The 19,210-nt window shown below is 45.5% G+C and overlaps 1 long non-coding RNA gene across 1 annotated transcript; it reads right to left on the bottom strand.

The window, feature by feature from the left end:
• Positions 1–5,247: 5,247 nt before the first annotated feature.
• On the bottom strand, positions 5,248–11,553 carry LOC127456231 (uncharacterized). Its single transcript, XR_007899807.1, has 5 exons — positions 11,543–11,553; positions 7,257–7,296; positions 6,908–6,942; positions 5,466–5,486; positions 5,248–5,290 (listed from the first exon to the last, which is right to left on the bottom strand). It is a non-coding gene; the product is annotated as an uncharacterized LOC127456231 (long non-coding RNA).
• Between the last annotated feature and the right edge of the window lie 7,657 nt (positions 11,554–19,210).

Below are 19,210 nucleotides of genomic sequence, written 5' to 3'. Positions count from 1 at the left end.
TGGGGAGTAGCATGCAAATTCCACTCACCAATTCTCATTGGCCTTTTTTCAAAAAAGCAGAGGTGTTTGGGGCTCCCAAGAGTGACCCCTAGTGTCACTACATCGACACAACGTCGAGTGAGTGACAGATAGGGAACTGACATGTAGAGTATCACAAAGTGAATCTATTACATTTTGGTCAAACAAACCAACAAATATAATCATGCAATATTTAATCCTAAACCTGAAAAGCTGGGTAGAAATGTAGTATATATTATTTAGGTTCAAATGTGTGTGTGTGTGTGTGTATATATATATATATATATATATATATATAGAGAGAGAGAGAGAGAGAGAGAGAGAGAGAGAGAGAGAGAGAGAGATAAAGTATGTAAACCTTTTGGAATTAGCTGGTTTTCTGCATTAATTAGTCATAAAATGTGATCTCATCTTCATCGAAGTCACAAGTATAGACAAACAGCAATTTGCTTAATCTAACAACACACAAACACTTATAATCTTTCATTTCTTTATTGAACACATACCATTAAACATTCACAGTGCTGTGGAAAAAGTAAGTGAACCTATGGATTTAATAACTGGTCGATCCTCCTTTGGCAGCAATAACCTCAACCAAGCATTTCCAGTAGCTGCGGATTAGACATGCACAATGTTCAGAAGGAATTTCGTACCATTTTTTCTTACAAAACTGCTTCAGCTCAGCCGTATTCTTAGGATGTCTGGTGTAAACAGGTCTCTTAAGGTTATTTCACAGCATCTCTATTGGGTTAATGTCTGGGCTCTGACTGGGCCACTCCAAAAGGTGGATTTTCTTTTTTTGAAGCCATTCTGTGGTTGATTTACTTCAGTGTTTAGGGTCATTGTCCTGCTGAATCACCCAACTTCTACTGAGCTTCAGCTGGTGCACAGCCACCCTGACATTATATTGTAGGATATCTTGATAAACTTTTGTATTCATTTTTCACAGTCCAGGGCCCGATGCAGCAAAGCAGCCCCAAATCATGATGCTTCCTCCACCGTACTTCACTGTTGGGACGTTTTCATGTTGGTATGTGGTGCTCTTTTACACCATACATAGTGCTGCGTGTTCTTCTCAAACAATTCAACCTTAGTTTCATCAGTCCACAAAACATTTTCTCAGTAGTATTGTGGAGTGTCAAGGTGGTCTTTGGCAAAATGTAGGTGCACAGCAATGTTTATGTTGAAAAGCAGTGGCTTCCTTCATGCTGTCCTGCGATGGACACCATGCCTGTTTAATGTTTTCCATATAGTAGACTCATGAACAGAGATGTTAACCAGTTCCAATGATTCCTTCTTTGGTCTTTAGCTGTCACTTTAGGGTTCTTTTTTACCTCACTGAGCATCCTGCAGTGTGCCCTTTGAGTCATCTTGGCTGGAAGGCCACTTCTAGAGAGAGTAGCCACAGTTCTAAATCATCTCCATTTCTAGAAAATTTGTCTAACTGTAGACACTTGAATATCTAAGCTCTTCGAGACAACTTTGTAACCCTTTCCAGCTTTATGCAAAGCAACAATTCTTGATCGTGGGTTTTCTGAAATAGCTTTTTTTGCAAGGCATGGCCCACGTTAGTCTATACTTGTGACTTTGATAAAGATGAGATCTCATTTTATGACCAATTAATGTAGAAAATCTGATAATTCCAAAGGGTTCACATACTTTTTCTTGCCACTATATGGGTTGAAATATATGCAAATAGTTACTTTCCAAGGTAAACACTACACATGTACAGTATATTCTGTATGAAGCATTATGTGTCATTTATTTTGTCTGATTTTCACCTCTAATATTGCACACATGCTGTATTCTGACACTCAAAAACTATAAATGCATCACAAATTTTGCTTTTTAATTTTGAGCCTATATTGAGCCAGGCTTTGATTGAATGGGTCTCAGTTGTGTTTCTATTGAGTGAATTTAATTTAAGATGGTCAATTACCTCTGTTGGGTCAATCAACTCAAGTATATTTGTTGCATCTGACCTGCTATAGTATATTTAGAGAGTATATACACATTATCATAAAGTCTTTAAAAGCTTGTGGCTAAACAGGTTTCTAAACAATAATAGCGTGTGGGCTTTTTGTGTATATATTTTCTACACATGTTTATAATCAGCAGATAGCAGTACTGGTCCTTTGTGGTTTCTGATGATGTATGTTCAACAATACCCTCAGATAAGTCTCACCATGGTTAGATACTTGAAGACTAAAACCTTTCGCAAACTTTCCATCAGGTATAATTTGAAACACAGTGCTAACTATTAATATCTGAGATAGCTGAGAATACTTGAGAGCTTACTTCTTTGTAAAAAAGGCCCAGCAGAGGTTGTACTTCCTTCGCCAGTTGAGGAAGTTCAACCTGCCACAGGTGCTGCTGATACAGTTCTACTCAGCAGTCACTGAATCTATCCTCTGCACTTCAATATCTGTCTGGTTTGGTTCAGCTACGAAATCAGATATCAGAAGACTACAAAGGACAGTTCGGACGGCTGAGCGGATTATTGGTTGCCCTCTGCCCTCCCTTCAAGAACTATACACTTCCAGAGTGAGGAAAAAGGCTGGAAAAATCACTCTGGACCCCATTCAGCCTGCCCATTACCTTTTTGAACTGTTGCCTTCTGGCCGACCCTTCAGAGCTCTGAGCACCAGAACCGTCAGGCACAGGAACAGTTTTTCCCTCAGGCTATCCATCTCATGAACAGTTAAAACTGCCCCACTGAGCAATAATTAATGTGCAATATACAGCTTAGTCTTTTTATATTATTATATTATATTACTAACACATCCAACCTCTTCTGCCATTACATTCTCTTGCACTGTATATAACCGATTTGTATTTAGATTTGCACTACGTATGTGTATATGTATATATGTGTGTGTCTGTGTGTGTATGTATGTATATATATGTATATGTATGTGTGTGTATATATACAGTTGTGCTGAAAAGTTTGCATACCCTGGCAGAAATTGTGAAATTTTGGCATTGATTTTGAAAATATGTCTTTTATTTAAGGATAGTGATCATATGAAGCCATTTATTATCACAAAGTTGTGTAGCTCCTTTTTAAATCATAATGATAACAGAAATCACCCAAATGGCCCTGATCAAAAGTTTACATACCCTTGAATGTTTGGCCTTGTTACAGACACACAAAGTGACACACACAGGTTTAAATGGCAATTAAAGGTTAATTTGCCACACCTGTGGCTTTTTAATTGCAATTAGTGTCTGTGTATGTCAATGAGTTTGTTAGCTCTCATGTGGATGCACTGAGCAGGCTAGATACTGAGCCATGTGGAGCAGAAAAGAACTGTCAAAAGACCTGCGTAACAAGGTAATGGAACTTTATAAAGATGGAAAAGGATATAAAAAGATATCCAAAGCCTTGAAAATGCCAGTCAGTACTGTTCAATCACTTATTAAGAAGTGGAAAATTCTGGGATCTCTTGATACCAAGACAAGGTCAGGTAGACCAAGAAAGATTTCAGCCACAACTGCCAGAAGAATTGTTCGGGATACAAAGAAAACCCCACAGGTAACCTCAGGAGAAATACAGGCTGCTCTGGAAAAAGACGGTGTGGTTGTTTCAAGGAGCACAATATGACAATGCTTGAACAAAAATGAGCTGCATGGTTGAGCTGCCAGAAAGAAGCCTTTACTGCTCCAATGCCACAAAAAAGCCCTGTTACAATATGCCTGACATCACCTTGACACGCCTCACAGCTTCTGGCACACTGTAATTTGGAGTGACGAGACCAAAATAGAGCTTTATGGTCACAACCATAAGCACTATGTTTGGAGAGGGGTCAACAAGGCCTATAGTGAAAAGAATACCATCCCCTCTGTGAAGCATGGTGGAGGCTCCCTGATGTTTTGGGGGTGTGTGAGCTCTAAAGGCACGGGGAATCTTGTGAAAACTGATGGCAAGATGAATGCAGCATGTTATCAGAAAACACTGACAGACAATTTTCATTCTTCTGCACGAAAGCTGCGCATGGGACGCTCTTGGACATTCCAGCACGACAATGACCCTAAGCACAAGGCCAAGTTTACCCTCCAGTGGTTACAGCAGAAAAAGGTGAAGGTTCTGGAGTGACCATCACAGTCTCCTGGCTTTAATATCATCGAGCCACTCTGGGGAGATCTCAAATGTGCAGTTCGTGCAAGATGGCCAAAGACTTTGCATGACCTGGACAATGGGCAGCTATACCACTTGCAAGAATTTGGGGCCTCATAGACAACTATTACAAAAGACTGCACGCTGTCATTGATGCTAAAGTGGGCAATACACAATATTAAGAAATAAGGGTATGCAGACTTTTGAACAGGGGTCATTTCATTTTTTTTCTTTGTTGCCATGATTGTGCCATTCTGTTATAACCTACAGTTGAATATGAATCCCTTAAGAAATAAATGTGTTTTGCCTGCTCCCTTATGTTTTCTTTAAAAATGGTACACATATTACCAATTCTCCAAGGGTATGCAAACGTTTGAGCACAACTGTATATATATATATATATATGTACATACTATATTGTCTATTGTGTATTCTATATATGCTTTATTTTATTTTCTTTTATGTGTAAGCATACTTGGCAATAAAGCTCATTCTGATTCTGATTCTCTTTGTTTTTCAACTTTGCTTCTGATTTGCTACTTTGGTGCAGCCATGGAAATGGTGATGGAAAAACTCAAATATGGTTAATTAGCAAAAACCTTACTGACATCATAAATGGGTGTCCAAAATCTTCAAAAATAAAATATAAATCTAGTTTAAAATGCATACACCAACTCCTTTGCAATTTAATCTTTGCATAAATGTTTACAAAATATTATAACAATTTTTCACTAAACTTTTTATTTAATTACACTATAAATGTCAAGTGGTGTAGCCATCAAGTAAAAAGTTAAATACTTTCTTTACACATTTAATGTGATTGTACACAACTTAATCATTATTTACAAAGTGGACTTTATAAAAACACATTTTCCCCCATTAAACTGTGAAATGAAAAGTAAACAAAATTACATATAATTCACATGTAATTATTTAATTGCATTTTTGCACATTTCCACACAAAAGTGTCCTGTTTGTTTCACTGTGTAGTAACCACACACAGTATGATAAATCCTCTTTCATGTAAATTGAGTTTTTTGTCTAGCTGTGATAGTGACAAATGATGAGAGGCATCTTGACCCGTTCACACAGACAGTGGTTTTAGCGCTAGAGGTTGCTATAAGTTGCCGTAGAGTTGGTCGATGCTACATGTTCCTACCATAAAGAAACAGAGTTTGTTTGCATTAGTGTTACAAAATAATACTTGCTGTCAATTAGGAATTAATATTACATAAAAGAAGGCATAAACTGAATTACATGCATAAGTTCAGTGTATGAAAATAATTATTTTTCAAAGTACATTAAATGAAATGCATTAGTAAAGATATACCTGATGTGCATTCGGATCTTCCTATGTGGGGAAAAAATGCAGTTTAACTTGGATTTGAAAGACTATAAATTATTTAATACAAATATTTAAAAAAAACAAGGAAATAAAACATGCACTTGATGAATTGATTGTGTTTACATTAAATGCATTATACGCTATATTGCCAAAAGTATTCGCTCATCTGCCTTTAGTCGCATATGAACTTAAGTGACATCCCATTCTTAATCCATAGGGTTCAATATGACGTCGGCCCACCCTTTGCAGCTATAACAGCTTCAACTCTTCTGGGAAGGCTTTCCACAAGGTTTAGGAGTGTGTTTATGGGAATTTTTGACCATTCTTCCAGAAGCACATTTGTGAGGTCAGACACTGATGTTGGACGAGAAGGCTTGGCTTGCAGTCTTCGCTCTAATTCATCCCAAAGGTGCTCTATCGGGTTGAGGTCAGGACTCTGTGCAGGCCAGTCAAGTTCTTCCACACCAAACTCGCTCATCCATGTCTTTATGGACCTTGCTTTGTGCACTGGTGCGCAGTCATGTTGGAACAGGAAGGGGCCATCCCCAAACTGTTCCCACAAAGTTGGGAGCATGGAATTGTCCAAAATCTCTTGGTATGCTGAAGCATTCAGAGTTCCTTTCACTGGAACTAAGGGGCCAAGCCCAGCTCCTGAAAAACAACCCCACACCATAATCCCCCCTCCACCAAACTTCACAGTTGGCACAATGCAGTCAGACAAGTACCGTTCTCCTGGCAACCGCCAAACCCAGACTCGTCCATCAGATTGCCAGATGGAGAAGCATTATTCGTCACTCCAGAGAATGCGTCTCCACTGCTCTAGAGTCCAGTGGCGGTGTACTTTACACCACTGCATCCGACGCTTTGCATTGCACTTGGTGATGTATGGCTTGGATGCAGCTGCTCGGCCATGGAAACCCATTCCATGAAGCTCTCTACGCACTGTTCTTGAGCTAATCTGAAGGCCACATGAACTTTGGAGGTCTGTAGCGATTGACTCTGCAGAAAGTTGGTGACCCCTGCGCACTATGTGCCTCAGCATCCGCTGACCCCACTCTGTCATTTTACGTGGCCTACCACTTCGTGGCTGAGTTGCTGTCATTCCCAATCGCTTCCACTCTGTTATAATACCACTGACAGTTGACTGTGGAATATTTAGTAGCAAGGAAATTTCACGACTGGACTTGTTGCACAGGTGGCATCCTATCACAGTACCATGCTGGAATTCACTGAGCTCCTGAGAGCGGCCCATTCTTTCACAAATGTTTGTAGAGGCAGTCTGCATGCCTAGGTGCTTCATTTTATACACCTGTGGCCATGGAAGTGATTGGAACACCTGAATTCAGTTATTTGGATGGGTGAGCAAATACTTTTGGCAATATAGTGTATTAAGAGGTATTTTAAGGGATTTGTGAACACAGACTTACCGCTGTCAGAAAACTCATCCCATTCTTGCTCGTTGCTAAGGGATCATGTGCATTTATTCATGGCATTCATGTGAAAACATTTAATAAAGAAGAGGAAACAGAAACTAAGTCATCATTCATATGAAAATAGATGTACCAGTACAGAACAAAAAAAGATAAACCAAGGCTGGATTCATTATGAGCAAGAAAGAACAGAAAAGAGAAAATTTTCATTAATAAATTAATCAGTTTAAAATCCAACTGACATTCACGGCCACTGAGAGGAAGAAAGAAATAGAAGAACAAGCGAAAAAGAATAAAGACAGAACAACAACACAAAGCTATTATTCATTCATTTTAACTGGCTTACCAGACCACACTCTGTATTTCACTCGTAGCTTCATCTGTATCTGAAAGAGATATCAAAGAGAAGCATTTGTTAATGAAACTGACAAAATAGTACGATCAGGGGAACAGACAGAGGGAGAGAGGAAAGGAGAGAAAAAGAGAGAGAAGTAGCTTTTAGTCTGTCTTTTTGCTTTGAGGCCATCTAGTGTACTCCTAACAGTTTAAAAAAAAAAAAAAAAAATTCTAACTTTTAGCAGATATATAAATTTAAAATGTACAATCCTTAAAACTCACAATATTTTGCCAAATAAAATGCTGGCATTGCGAATAGAATAATTCAGTATATACTCTTAAAACCTGGAAGACAAGTAGTATTTTGAGTTATGGGTTCCCTCTGGAACTGATAATAAGGTTTTCGCATAGTAAGATAGAATAAGTAAAATAAGGTCTGTGGTTAACATTAGTTGTTTACATTACAAAAATTACACATAGGCATACCTCAAACGATAATTTTGAAATCATAAGATGCTAACAGATTGCTTCATAATTGCTTCATACACCGACCAGCCACAACATTAAAACCACCTGCCTAATATCGTGTAGGTCCCCCTCGTGCTGCCAAAACAGCTCTGACCCATCAAGGCATGGACTCCACAAGACCTCTGAAGGTGTCCTGTGGTATCTGGCAACAAGACGTTAGCAGCAGCTCCCATAGATACTCAATCAGATTGAGATCTGGGGAATTTGGAGGCCAAGTCAACACCTTAAACCCTTTGTCATGTTCCTCAAACCATTCCTGAACAATTTTTGCTGTGTGGCATGGTGCATTATCCTGCTGAAAGGCCACTGCTATCAGGGAATACCATTGCCATGAAGAGGTGTATGTGGTCTGTAACAATCTTTAGGTAGGTGGTACATGTCAAAGTAATATCCACATGAATGGCAGGACCCAAGGTTTCCCAGCAAAACATTGCCCAGAGCATCACACTGCCTCCGCCGGCCTGCCTTCTTTCCATAGTGCATCCTGCTGCCATCTCTTTCCCTGGAAACGACGCACGCACACCCGGCCGTCCACGTGATCTAACTGGAAATGTGATTCATCAGACCAGGCCACCATCTTACATTGTTCCATGGTCCAGTTCTGATGCTTACGTGCCCATTGTAGGTGCTTTCGGCGGTGGACAGGTGTCAGCATGGGCACTCTGACTGGTCTGCGGCTACGCAACCCCATATGCAGCAAGCTGTGATGCACTGTGTGTTCTGACACCTTTCTATCATACCAGCATTAAGTTTTTCAGCAATTTGTGCTACAGTAGCTCTTCTGTGGGATCGGACCAGACGGGCAAGCCTTTGCTCCCCACGTGCATCAATGAGCCTTAGACACCCATGACCCTGTTGCCAGTTGCACAGGGGCAGTGGTGGCTCAGCAGTTAAGGCTCTGGGTTACTGATCAGAAGGTTGGGGGTTCAAGCCCCAGCACCACCAAGATGCCACTGTTGGGCCCTTGAGCAAGGCCCTTGACTTTCTCTGCTCCAGGGGTGCTGTATCATGGCTGACCCTGCACTCTGACCCCAGCTTAGCTGGGATATGTGAAAAAAAGAATTTCACTGTATATGTGCAAATGTGTGATAAATAAATGTAATTATTATTATTTCACCGTTGTCCTTCCTTGGACCACTTTTGGTTGGTACTAATCACTGCATACCGGGAACACCCCATAAGACCTGCCGTTTTTGAGATGCTCTGACCCAGTCATCTAGACATCACAATTTGGCCCTTGTCAAAGTCACTCAGATCCTTACACTTGCCCATTTTTCCTAATTCCAACACAATAAATTCAAGAACTGACTGTTCACTTGCTGCCTAATATATCCCACCCCTTGACAGGTGCCATTGTAATGAGATAAGTAAGGAATAATTGACGACGGACCATTGAATTCTTGAAAAATAATGCACACCCGAGGTGGTAACGTGCAGCGGTGTGCATTATTTTTCAATAATTCAACGGGACGGAGTCAGTTATTCCGCTTATACCACAGTTACCAAACCTTAAGACATCGTTCAGGGTTTTATCTCAAGACATTTTTTTAAAACACTCTTATGTGAGGAAGTACTTTATTCCACCACAGATTATTAGAGTCTTACTTTAATACAGCTCAAGCCTTCGTTGCTAATTCGAAAACGTCATGTTACAACTAGCAATGGAGGCTTGCGCTGCTTTACTCAAGGACTTAATGGAGTAATAAGGTAGTGCATTTGTGCATGTGTGTGTATGTTTGTATTTGAGGGATCGAAAGAGAGAAACTTAGAAAATGAGAGAGATTTCTTCTGGAATTATCTTTTTTGTTACAGCTTTCGTCAGAAGTAACATCGCTTCAAAATTGCCAAGATGTGTGTCACCATATTCCCATTATAAACCTTAACAACTTTTTTTTAATCCCTACTGAGATGCAGGAGTGCGCTGACGCGATGACTCTGTTTTTCTCTCGAGTATGTTTGGGCCTAAAGTGTGTGTATTACACATATAATGTGTGTCCACAGCTTTGATACAGCTCAAGCCTTTATTGCTAATTCAAAAACGTCATTTTAGAACTAGTAACGAAAAATGCACTGCTTTTCTCTGTGTGTGTGTGTGTGTGTGTGTGTGTGTGTGTGTGTGAAAGCGAAACGGGGATTAGTTGGGTGTTTTCCACTATAGCTATGTGAGGCTGATTAGGGCAGAACACATTGAAACAAAAGTTGTTTTGTATAATAGAAATTGTTGTATTGATCAAGTCGAGGGGGTGCAGTTCTATTTGTTGGTCGCGACTCGAGTCTCAATGTGTGTGTGAGCGTGTATAAGTGCGAGGGAGACGAGGGAGCACGAGGGCTTTTGTGAAAGCTCTAGGTTTGTGGGCAATGGAGGAGTCAGGAGACAGCGAACAGTTAAAGTCAGTCTCTTTATTTTTATTCTAGGTCACATTCACACGGATTATAGCCAACTCAGAAAAGGGGACAATTGTGTAGCTCTGCTTGTAGCTCGTCCCTGGTGCTCTCCCCCCCTGCTCTGACGCCCTGGCGTGCCTTTTCAGGTCTCCTTCCACCATCACTATAATCAGAGACAGGTGTTAAAGTAATCATAACCCAGGTGACGATCCTTATGTTCTCCCTCTCCCGCAGACTGACACATGACCACACCCCCCATGCCACATACCTCCACCACCGACTCAGGCCAGGGAAACATCGTTTAATTTGGAGCTCAAAGTGGGCAGCAATACAAGCACTTTATCTCCCTTTCCGAATTCCCGAAGTCGAGTGCCCTGTCGTTCAGTCGGCGTTGACGTTCTTGTGCTTGGAGCAAATTCTCCTGTGTTACCCGCCCCAAAGTGTGGAGTTTTGCTCTAAGGTCAAGAAAGTATTGAATTTTGCTTTTGCTATTCGAAGGTCCTTCCTCCCAAACTTCCCGTATGATGTCAAGCACGCTGTGCGGCCGAGCTGTGGCACGCCCCATGCCACAGCTCTTTTTAACTGAAATTGAAATAAATGTAGGATATTTGAGACATTGTTTGATGTTCTTAACCAATTTACTTTAACCAGTGTCTTTGTTTTAACTGGTTATTTTGTAGTGGTAGTCTGTAGGGCTCTTTGAAATAACTGAAATAATTTGGCGAAGTGATATGGAACCGTTATGCGGTCAAGACCTGCAACTACTTCATAGCTGTGCGTTTCCTTGAAAAATAATTGCACACCTTAGAACATCTGTGAATCAATCAGAGTCAAGCATTTAACAGATCCATGGTATAATAAATGTTATTCACTTCACCTGTCAGTGGTTTTAATGTTGGGGATGATTAGTGTATGTTTTGTTCTAATTACTGTAATTACATGTCACATCGTCAAGCATGTAAACTCAAATATGTGCTTGAGGAATGACATGTAAATAACGTGACAAACATTATAGTCCTTGTAGAAGAAATTTGTTTAGTGACTTATGTTTTCAAAACCAGGCCCGGCTCCACAGGGGGGCCTAATCATGAGCTTGGCCCACCTTGAACACCACACCCACCCCTCCCCAAACAACTGTTAGGCCCACCTGGCAGGGTCCTGTGGCCCGCATTACATTTTAAAGCTGGAGCCGGGCCTGTTCAAAACCCACAACAATTCTAAATTCACGTTTAAGGTTAAGAAAATAGCCACAAAAAAAATAAAAATAAATAAATAACCACTTACATGTCAACTTGCATGTGCAATATACAAATCTTTTAACATCTAGAAAACATATTTTAGCATTTCATGGTCCTTTAAGAAGTAAGAGTATACAAAGAATACTTTGATAGATAACTTCTGTTCCTCTGAGCTCCACGTCATTTTCCAAAGATCTGTTGATTAGAAATACATCAGTACTGTCCAAAACAAATATTATATATTCAGGATTTATAACTATATTCACATTTTATATAATTACCCACTATTTTAATATAATATAATATAACTACTCTCGAGCAGACCTTTCACTATGGAATCCAGGGCATTCTATTACTGTAAAGAGAAAAGAGAAGATACTTTGTGTACTTGGTGTAAATAGAACTGTGTAATATGTCATGATTGCTAGTATGAAGTGATCAGTACTACCTCTCTTTCGGATCATTGCCAAAATTCCCAGAGACAGACAGAGGAGCAACACTATGCCAGAACACACTAGCACAATTTTCACACTCCTCAGTGCTGCTGTTAGACGCCACTGTTAGATGTCAAAGACAACCACACATTATAATAGAAAATGAAGAGAAAGAAATATATATGTTTATCTAATTTTGTCCAATGTAATTGTAATTTATATTTTATTAGTCTAGTTAATCCATTGCCTAATACTGATTAAATTAACCATCATGGTTACTGGTGTAACCTCCACGTTGGTGTCGATGTAGTGACACTAGGGGTCACTCTTGGGAGCCCGAGACACCTCTGGGCTTTGATAAAAGGCCAATGAAAATTGGCGAGTGGTATTTGCATGCCACTCCCCCGAACATACGGGTATAAAAGGAGCTGGTATGCAACCACTCATTCAGGTTTTACGCTGAGGAGCCGATATAAGGTCCGGCCATTTCAGCGGGTAGTTCAGCGTTGTGGCAGGAGGGACCAACGTCTCGTTCCCTCCATCAGGGAACGGAGGTTACACCAGTAACCATGATGTTCCCTATCTGTCACTCACTCGACGTTGGTGTCGATGTAGTGACACTAGGGGTCCCTTTACAAAATGCCACGAGGCTGAACTGTGTTACGTGAACTGGCGGTGTGTGGTGGGCAGACTTGCTGTGTGCCTCATAGCCAGCACACCAGGTCGACACGTAACCTCCCCCAACACAGTTATGAGTGTCGAACGGCCATTTTTGGGGACAAGTCGACTACCCAGAGATAGAGACAGGCTTAACCCAGTCGTGGCCTCTTTCCCCTTCTCTTTTTCCACTCCCTAAAAAAGAAGGGGGATTATCCGACTGGGCCACCAGGTCTAGTCGGGGGGTGTCCCTCCCAAGGGGAGGACACCGCGGAGACCACACCTCGCCCCAAGCGAGGGGGGGATATTTAAGTGGAAGAATACATCACATGGTCTTTCCAACCATGTGGAGAGCCATCAAGGTAGATCCTGCCCAACGGGGGAGGAGTTACTACAACATGGAGACTGGGGTAGAGGGGCTCTGCCCAAGGAAGACGCAGTTTGCCAGCAGAGAAATGAATTAGCGGAAGATATAGATCACATGGGGTTAGCCTTACAGGGAACCGCCACATGCTGAGCACCTACCCCAGAACTCTCTTAGTTAGCGCGTGTACTGGGCCGGCAGCGAGTCTCTCGAAAAACTCGACTGCCACAGGACTTGGAGGAAGTCAACCAGGGAACAACTTTTGTGAACACTACTGGGAATTAACAGCGCACGTCTTCAGCTCAAAAGGAGGTGGAAGGTGCTATGTGCAAGCGATATACCCGGCCGGCTATCCCGGGCTTATCCGCTTGTGTTGCGTGCCACTACCTGGGATGAAACCGGTTCCACCCGGAGGTTGTAGAACCTTGCAAAGGTGTTGGGTGTTGCCCAGCCCGCTACTCTGCAAATGTCTGTTAGAGAGGCACCTCTGGCCAGGGCCCAAGAAGCCGCTACACTACGGGCAGAATGGGCTCGTAGCCCTACCGGGGGCGGCATGTTTTGGGCGAGATATGCCATAGTTATGGCATCAATGAGCCAGTGGGCGATCCTCTGCTTGGAGACAGCGCTTCCTTTCTGCTGTGCACCAAAGCAGACAAAGAGCTGCTCAAAGATTCTAAAGCTCTGCGTGCGATCCAAATAGATGCGTAAAGCGCACACCGGACACAGCAACGACAGGGCTGGGTCTGCCTCCTCCTGGGGCAGCGCTTGCAGATTCACCACCTGGTCCCTAAAAGGAGTGGTGGGAACCTTGGGCACATAGCCCGGTCGGGGTCTCAGGATCACGTGAGAACAGCCCGGACCGAACTCCAGGCACGTTTCGCTGACAGAGAACGCTTGCAGGTCACCTACCCTCTTGATGGAAGTGAGCGCAGTCAGGAGGGCAGTCTTCAAGGAGAGTGCCTTAAGCTCGGCTGACTGCAAAGCTCAAAGGGGGCTCTCTGTAGACCCTGAAAAACTACAGAGGTCCGATGAGGGAATGAGGCGCGGCCTGGAGGGATTCAGCCTCCTGGCACCTCTTAGGAACCTGATGATCAGATCATACTTCCCTAAGAACTTACCGTCGACTGCGTCGTGGTGTGCTGCTATGGCAGCAACGTACACCTTCAAGGTGGTAGGAGACAGCCTCCCTTCCAACCTCTCTTGCAGGAAGGAAAGCACTGATCTGACTGCGCATCTCTGGGGGTCTTCCTGATGGGAAGAACACCACTTAGCGAACAGGCGCCACTTAAAGGCATACAGGCGCCTCGTAGGGGGAGCCCTAGCCTGAGTGAACATGTCTACCATCACAGGTGGGAGACAGCTTAGGTCTTCCGCGTCCCGTCCAGGGGCCAGACATGGAGATTCCAGAGGTCTGGGCGCGGGTGCCGGATGGTGCCCCTTCCCTGAGAAAGAAGGTCCTTCCTCAGGGGAATTTGCCCGGGGGGAGCTGTCGCGAGGAGCGTGAGGTCTGAGCACCACGTCTGGGTGGGCCAGTAGGGTGCTTACCAGGACGACCTTCTCCTCGTCCTCCCTGACCTTGCACAGAGTCTGTGCGAGCAGGCTCACTGGGGGAAAATGCATATTTGCGAGTGCCAGGGAACCAGCTGTGTGCCAGCGCGTCTATGCCGAGGAAGGCCTCGGTCAGGGCGTACCAGAGCGGGCATTGGGGAGGATTCTTGGGAGGCGAACAGGTGCACCTGTGCCTGTCGGATTGACTCCAAATCAGCTGGACCACCTGAAGGTGGAGCCTCCACTCTCCCTTGAGGGTAACCTGTTGTGACGGCGCGTTGGAGGAGACGGCGGGCGAGTTGTGACATACAGCAGGAGCGCAGACCACCTTGGCGGTTGACATATGCTACCGCTGCCATGCTGTCTGTCCGAACTAGCACGTGCTTGCCCTGGATCAACGGCCGGAACCTCCGCAGGGCGAGCAGAATTGCCAGTAACTCGAGGCAGTTGATGTGCCAATGCAGCCGCGGACCCGTCCAGAGGCCGGCGGCTGCGTGCCCATTGCCAACAGCGCCCCAGCCCATTTTGGAGGCATCTGTCCTGACCACGACGAGCCTGGAGACCAGTTCTAGGGGAACACCTGCTCGTAGAAACGAGAGGTCGGTCCAAGGGCTGAAAAGACGGTGGCAGACCGACGTAATGGCCACGCGGTGTGTCCCGTGGCGCCATGCCCGTCTCGGGACTCGAGTCTGGAGCCAGTGCTGAAGCGGCCTCATATGCATCAACCCGAGCGGGGTGGCCACTGCCGAGGATGCCATATGCCCCAGGAGCCTCTGAAAAAGTTACAGTGGAACCGCTGTTTTCTGTTTGAACGCCTTCAAACAGGCCAGCACCGACTGGGCACGCTCGTTCGTAAGGTGCGCCGTCAAGGAGACTGAGTCCAACTCCAAACCGAGAAAAGAGATGCTCTGAACTGGGAGGAGCTTGCTCTTTTCCCAGTTGACCCAAAGCCCTAGTCAGCTGAGGTATGAGAGCTTCAGGTCCCTGTGTGCGCATAACACGTCTCGAGAGTGAGCTAAGATTAGCCAGTCGTCGAGATAGTTGAGAATGCGAATGCCCACCTCCCTTAACGGGGCAAGGGCAGCCTCTGCGATCTTCGTAAAGACGTGAGGAGACAGGGACAGGCCGAAAGGGAGGACTTTGTACTGATATGCCTGACCCTCGAACGCGAACCGCAGGAAGGGTCTGTGTCGAGGAAGGATCGAGACGTGAAAGTACGCATCCTTCGGGTCTACCACCACGAACCAATCTTGATGCCGGACGCTCGCAAGAATGGGTCTTTGCGTCAGCATCTTGAACGGGAGTCTGTGTAAAGCCCGGTTCAGTACTCGCAGGTCCAAGATTGGCCGCAACCCACCACCTTTTTTCGGTACAATGAAGTAGGGGCTGTAAAACCCTTTCTTCATCTCGGCTGGAGGGACAGGTTCTATCGCGTCCTTTCGTAGGAGGGTAGCGATCTCCGCGCAAGGTAGCAGCATTTTCGTCTTTCACCAAGGTGAAGTGGACACCGCTGGACCTGGGCGGATGCCCGGCGAAGTGAATCGCACAGCCGAGTCGGACGGTCCGGACCAGCCATCGTGACGGACTGGAAGGCGCAAGCTATGCGTCCAAGTTCCGCGCAAGGGGGACCAAAGGGACAACGTCATCAGATGTACCGGCAGGTGGGGCCTCGCGGCGGGGCGGAGCTCGAGGTGCCACACCACGTCGTGGCCGTGCTGAGTCCGAGGACATCGAAGCACTTACCTGGCTCCTTGTGACCACCCCCGGAACAGCCTGGGACGGGGGAGGAAGAGGGCCTGTCCTCGTGACCCGTAGAGACTGTCACATCGGGGGCGGATTTGTGCCACAGCTGGGCGCTCAGGGCGGGAGACCGCCGCTGGAGCGCCAACCTGCCAAATGGAGTGGTGGACGGTGGTCGTGATGCCAGCCGTACACACCGGATACGTGACCCAGGGAACAAGGAAACCACTCTTGCTGAGCTCATGAGTACTGCAGCCACTTGGGCATGCAGCACAATTAAATGCAAAAGGTAACAAAAAGATGAAGATCTGCTTACCAGCTCCAGAGCAGCGGGTTTCGTTGTCCCTGGGTCGCCCATCTCAAGGGCGCTTTGAAGCCTTTCACGGGTTCTGGGCGGCCGCGAGACGGGTGGCGTCTGCTTCCTGCGGTGGGCTCCACGCCGAGGCCAGGCCGAAGGGGCGGGCTGCGGCGGAGCCGGTGCAGTCACTGCAGGGGGACGCCCTTGGCGATGAGTAGATGGGGTGCGGGATCTTGAGCTGCGCCGGGGCAGGATAAGCCGGCTAGCATCCATCTACTGCTCTACCATCGAGAACTGCTGGGCAAAGTCCTCGACGGTGTCGCCGAATAGGCCCACCTGGGAAATGGGGGCAGCAAGGAATCGTGTCTTGTCGGCCTCACCCATCTCGACCAGGTTGAGCCAAAGGTGGCACTCCTGGACAACTAGTGTGGCCATTGTCCGCCCGAGAGACCGCACCATGACCTCCGTCGCTCGGAGAGCGAGGTCGGTCGCTGAGCGCAGTTCCTGCATCAATCCCGGGGTGGAACTACCCTCGTGCAGTTCCTTTAGCGCCTTGGAAAACTTGCAGGACAGCCATGGCATGCAGGGCGGAGGCGGCTTGTCCAGCTCCACCGTAGGCCTTGGCCGTCAGAAACGACGTAAGCCTACAGGCCTTGGACGGGGGCTTTGGGCCCCCGCGCCAGGTGGCGGCGCTCTGCGGGCATAGGTGCACCGCAAGCGCCTTTATCCACCGGGTGATTGCCGAATAACCCTTGGCCGCCCCACCATCGAGGGTAGTGAGAGCGGGGAAGCTGAAAAGATTGGGACCGGGCAGTAAAAAGTGCCTCCCGCGACCTTGTCAACTCTTCATGCACTTCTGTGAAGAAAGGAACGGGGCGGGGCGTGGCTTTGAGCAGCGCCGCGAGCCCAGGAACCAATCACCGAGCCGTGAGGGTTCAGGGAAGAGCGGTGAAATCCACTCTAACCGACGCTCACGGCTGCCCGGGAAAGCATGTCGTCATCTCCGTGTCAGCCTGTGACTGGGCGATCGACCCCGAAGGGAGGAGCCCAGCTGAGGCTTCTGACTGGATGAGCCCGCTCTCCGACGCTGCACTCGAGAGCTCATCACTTTCGCGGGCTCCGAATAAGAGGTTGAACTCGCCGTGAGAAGAGCCGGCGGACTCACCCGGAAGCCCGATCAGGGCAGACGAGCGTGCTGGGGAATGAGAGGTCCGCGGGGGGATACCCGGTGGAGGCGGTCCCATTGGGGTCCCCAAATCACCCCCAGTGCTAGCCGCGCTGGCCTCAAACCCGTGGGTAAAAGGACCGAGGCGGGAGCCTCTGGGGTGGCTCACTTTCTTACAAAGGCGAGCCGTGACCGCAACATTGCCATGGACATATTCTCGCAATGAGAACATGACCATCCACGAACACTGTCTCCGCGTGAGCAGTGCCCAGACACGAAAGACAGTGATCGTGACCGTTAGAAGGCGAGAGATAACGAGCACAACCAGGAATAACACACAATCGGAAAAGCATCTTTAAAAAGACGTGTCTTTAAAAAGACGTTCCGTGTGTGCGCTCTTTTAGAGAAATATATACTCTTTTAGAGGGGAAAAATGCTCTTTCAGAAAATATACTCTCTAGTTTTTCTGCCGAAGCGCCCAGGGGCATTCTCTGCAGTGCACCAGTGCAGAGGAGGGAGAAGCCGCTGAAATGCGCCGTCAGATCCAGCAGAGGTGAATGAACAGTAGTATTCAGCTCAGTGAGCATGACCGTTCGGCTCCGAAGAGAAAATCTGAATGAGTGGTTGCATACCAGCTCCTTTTATACCCGTATGTTCGGGGGAGTGGCATGCAAATACCACTCGCCAATTTTCATTGGCCTTTTATCAAAGACCAGAGGTGTCTCGGGCTCCCAAGAGTGACCCCTAGTGTCACTACATCGACACCAACGTCGAGCGAGTGACAGATAGGGAACCAAAATTAATAAAATTATTTTTTATAATGAATAAAAAATAATCTAAATGTCACACCAGGGGAAGATGACATGAAATACCTTTGTTAAGTTGGCAATTTATATAAATTAAGAGACAACATGGACGATTTGCACTTTTAAAAATTAATGTTCATACTGCAGGACGATTTTAAAATTATCCAGTGAAGGCAAAATGTGATAAAACAATAAATAAAAGTAACATATCCATTTCTTTATACAGTCATACTGTATAAATTTTAACCTAAAACCTTGATGTTGAGAAAGAGTCATGTTGATGTTTTGTGTCAACTACCCCATATACACCCTTTCTAAGCACATTCACCCTTTAAAAGGAGAGAAACTGTGAACATTTAAAATCCACATGATTATCCTTAGCACATACACTTGCAAAGAGCATTCACATCATCACTTATCTAGTCTACATCAAAACTGTGTATTCCCAAGGGGAGTTTACCGATTTTTTAAACTAAGATCACCCAATCAGGAGCATCTACTGACGAATGACAGATCAATACCTCTTTAAAACACATACAATATATTGTAAATATAAAGAGTCCTCCCATTCTTACCTGTTATCTGAAGATTGGCTTCATTACTTCCATAGAGTCTCATTCCAGGATGAGGAAGAATATTTAACAACACAACGCAGCTGTATGTTCCAGCATCTTCCATCTGGACCTTTCTGAGGGTGAATGTTGTCTTCATCTTCTGTGTGTCCCAAATACTGACCTCAACAGCCTTTCCATCTTTGATGAGATAGGCCCAATTTAGATTCCTGGACTGGTTTGCATTTAA

The sequence above is a fragment of the Myxocyprinus asiaticus genome, chromosome 18 (assembly GCF_019703515.2).
Source record: "Myxocyprinus asiaticus isolate MX2 ecotype Aquarium Trade chromosome 18, UBuf_Myxa_2, whole genome shotgun sequence".
Lineage (NCBI taxonomy): Eukaryota > Metazoa > Chordata > Actinopteri > Cypriniformes > Catostomidae > Myxocyprinus > Myxocyprinus asiaticus.
Note: the sequence above shows the minus strand (reverse complement) of the source record. Positions and strands in the feature narration are given on the sequence as shown.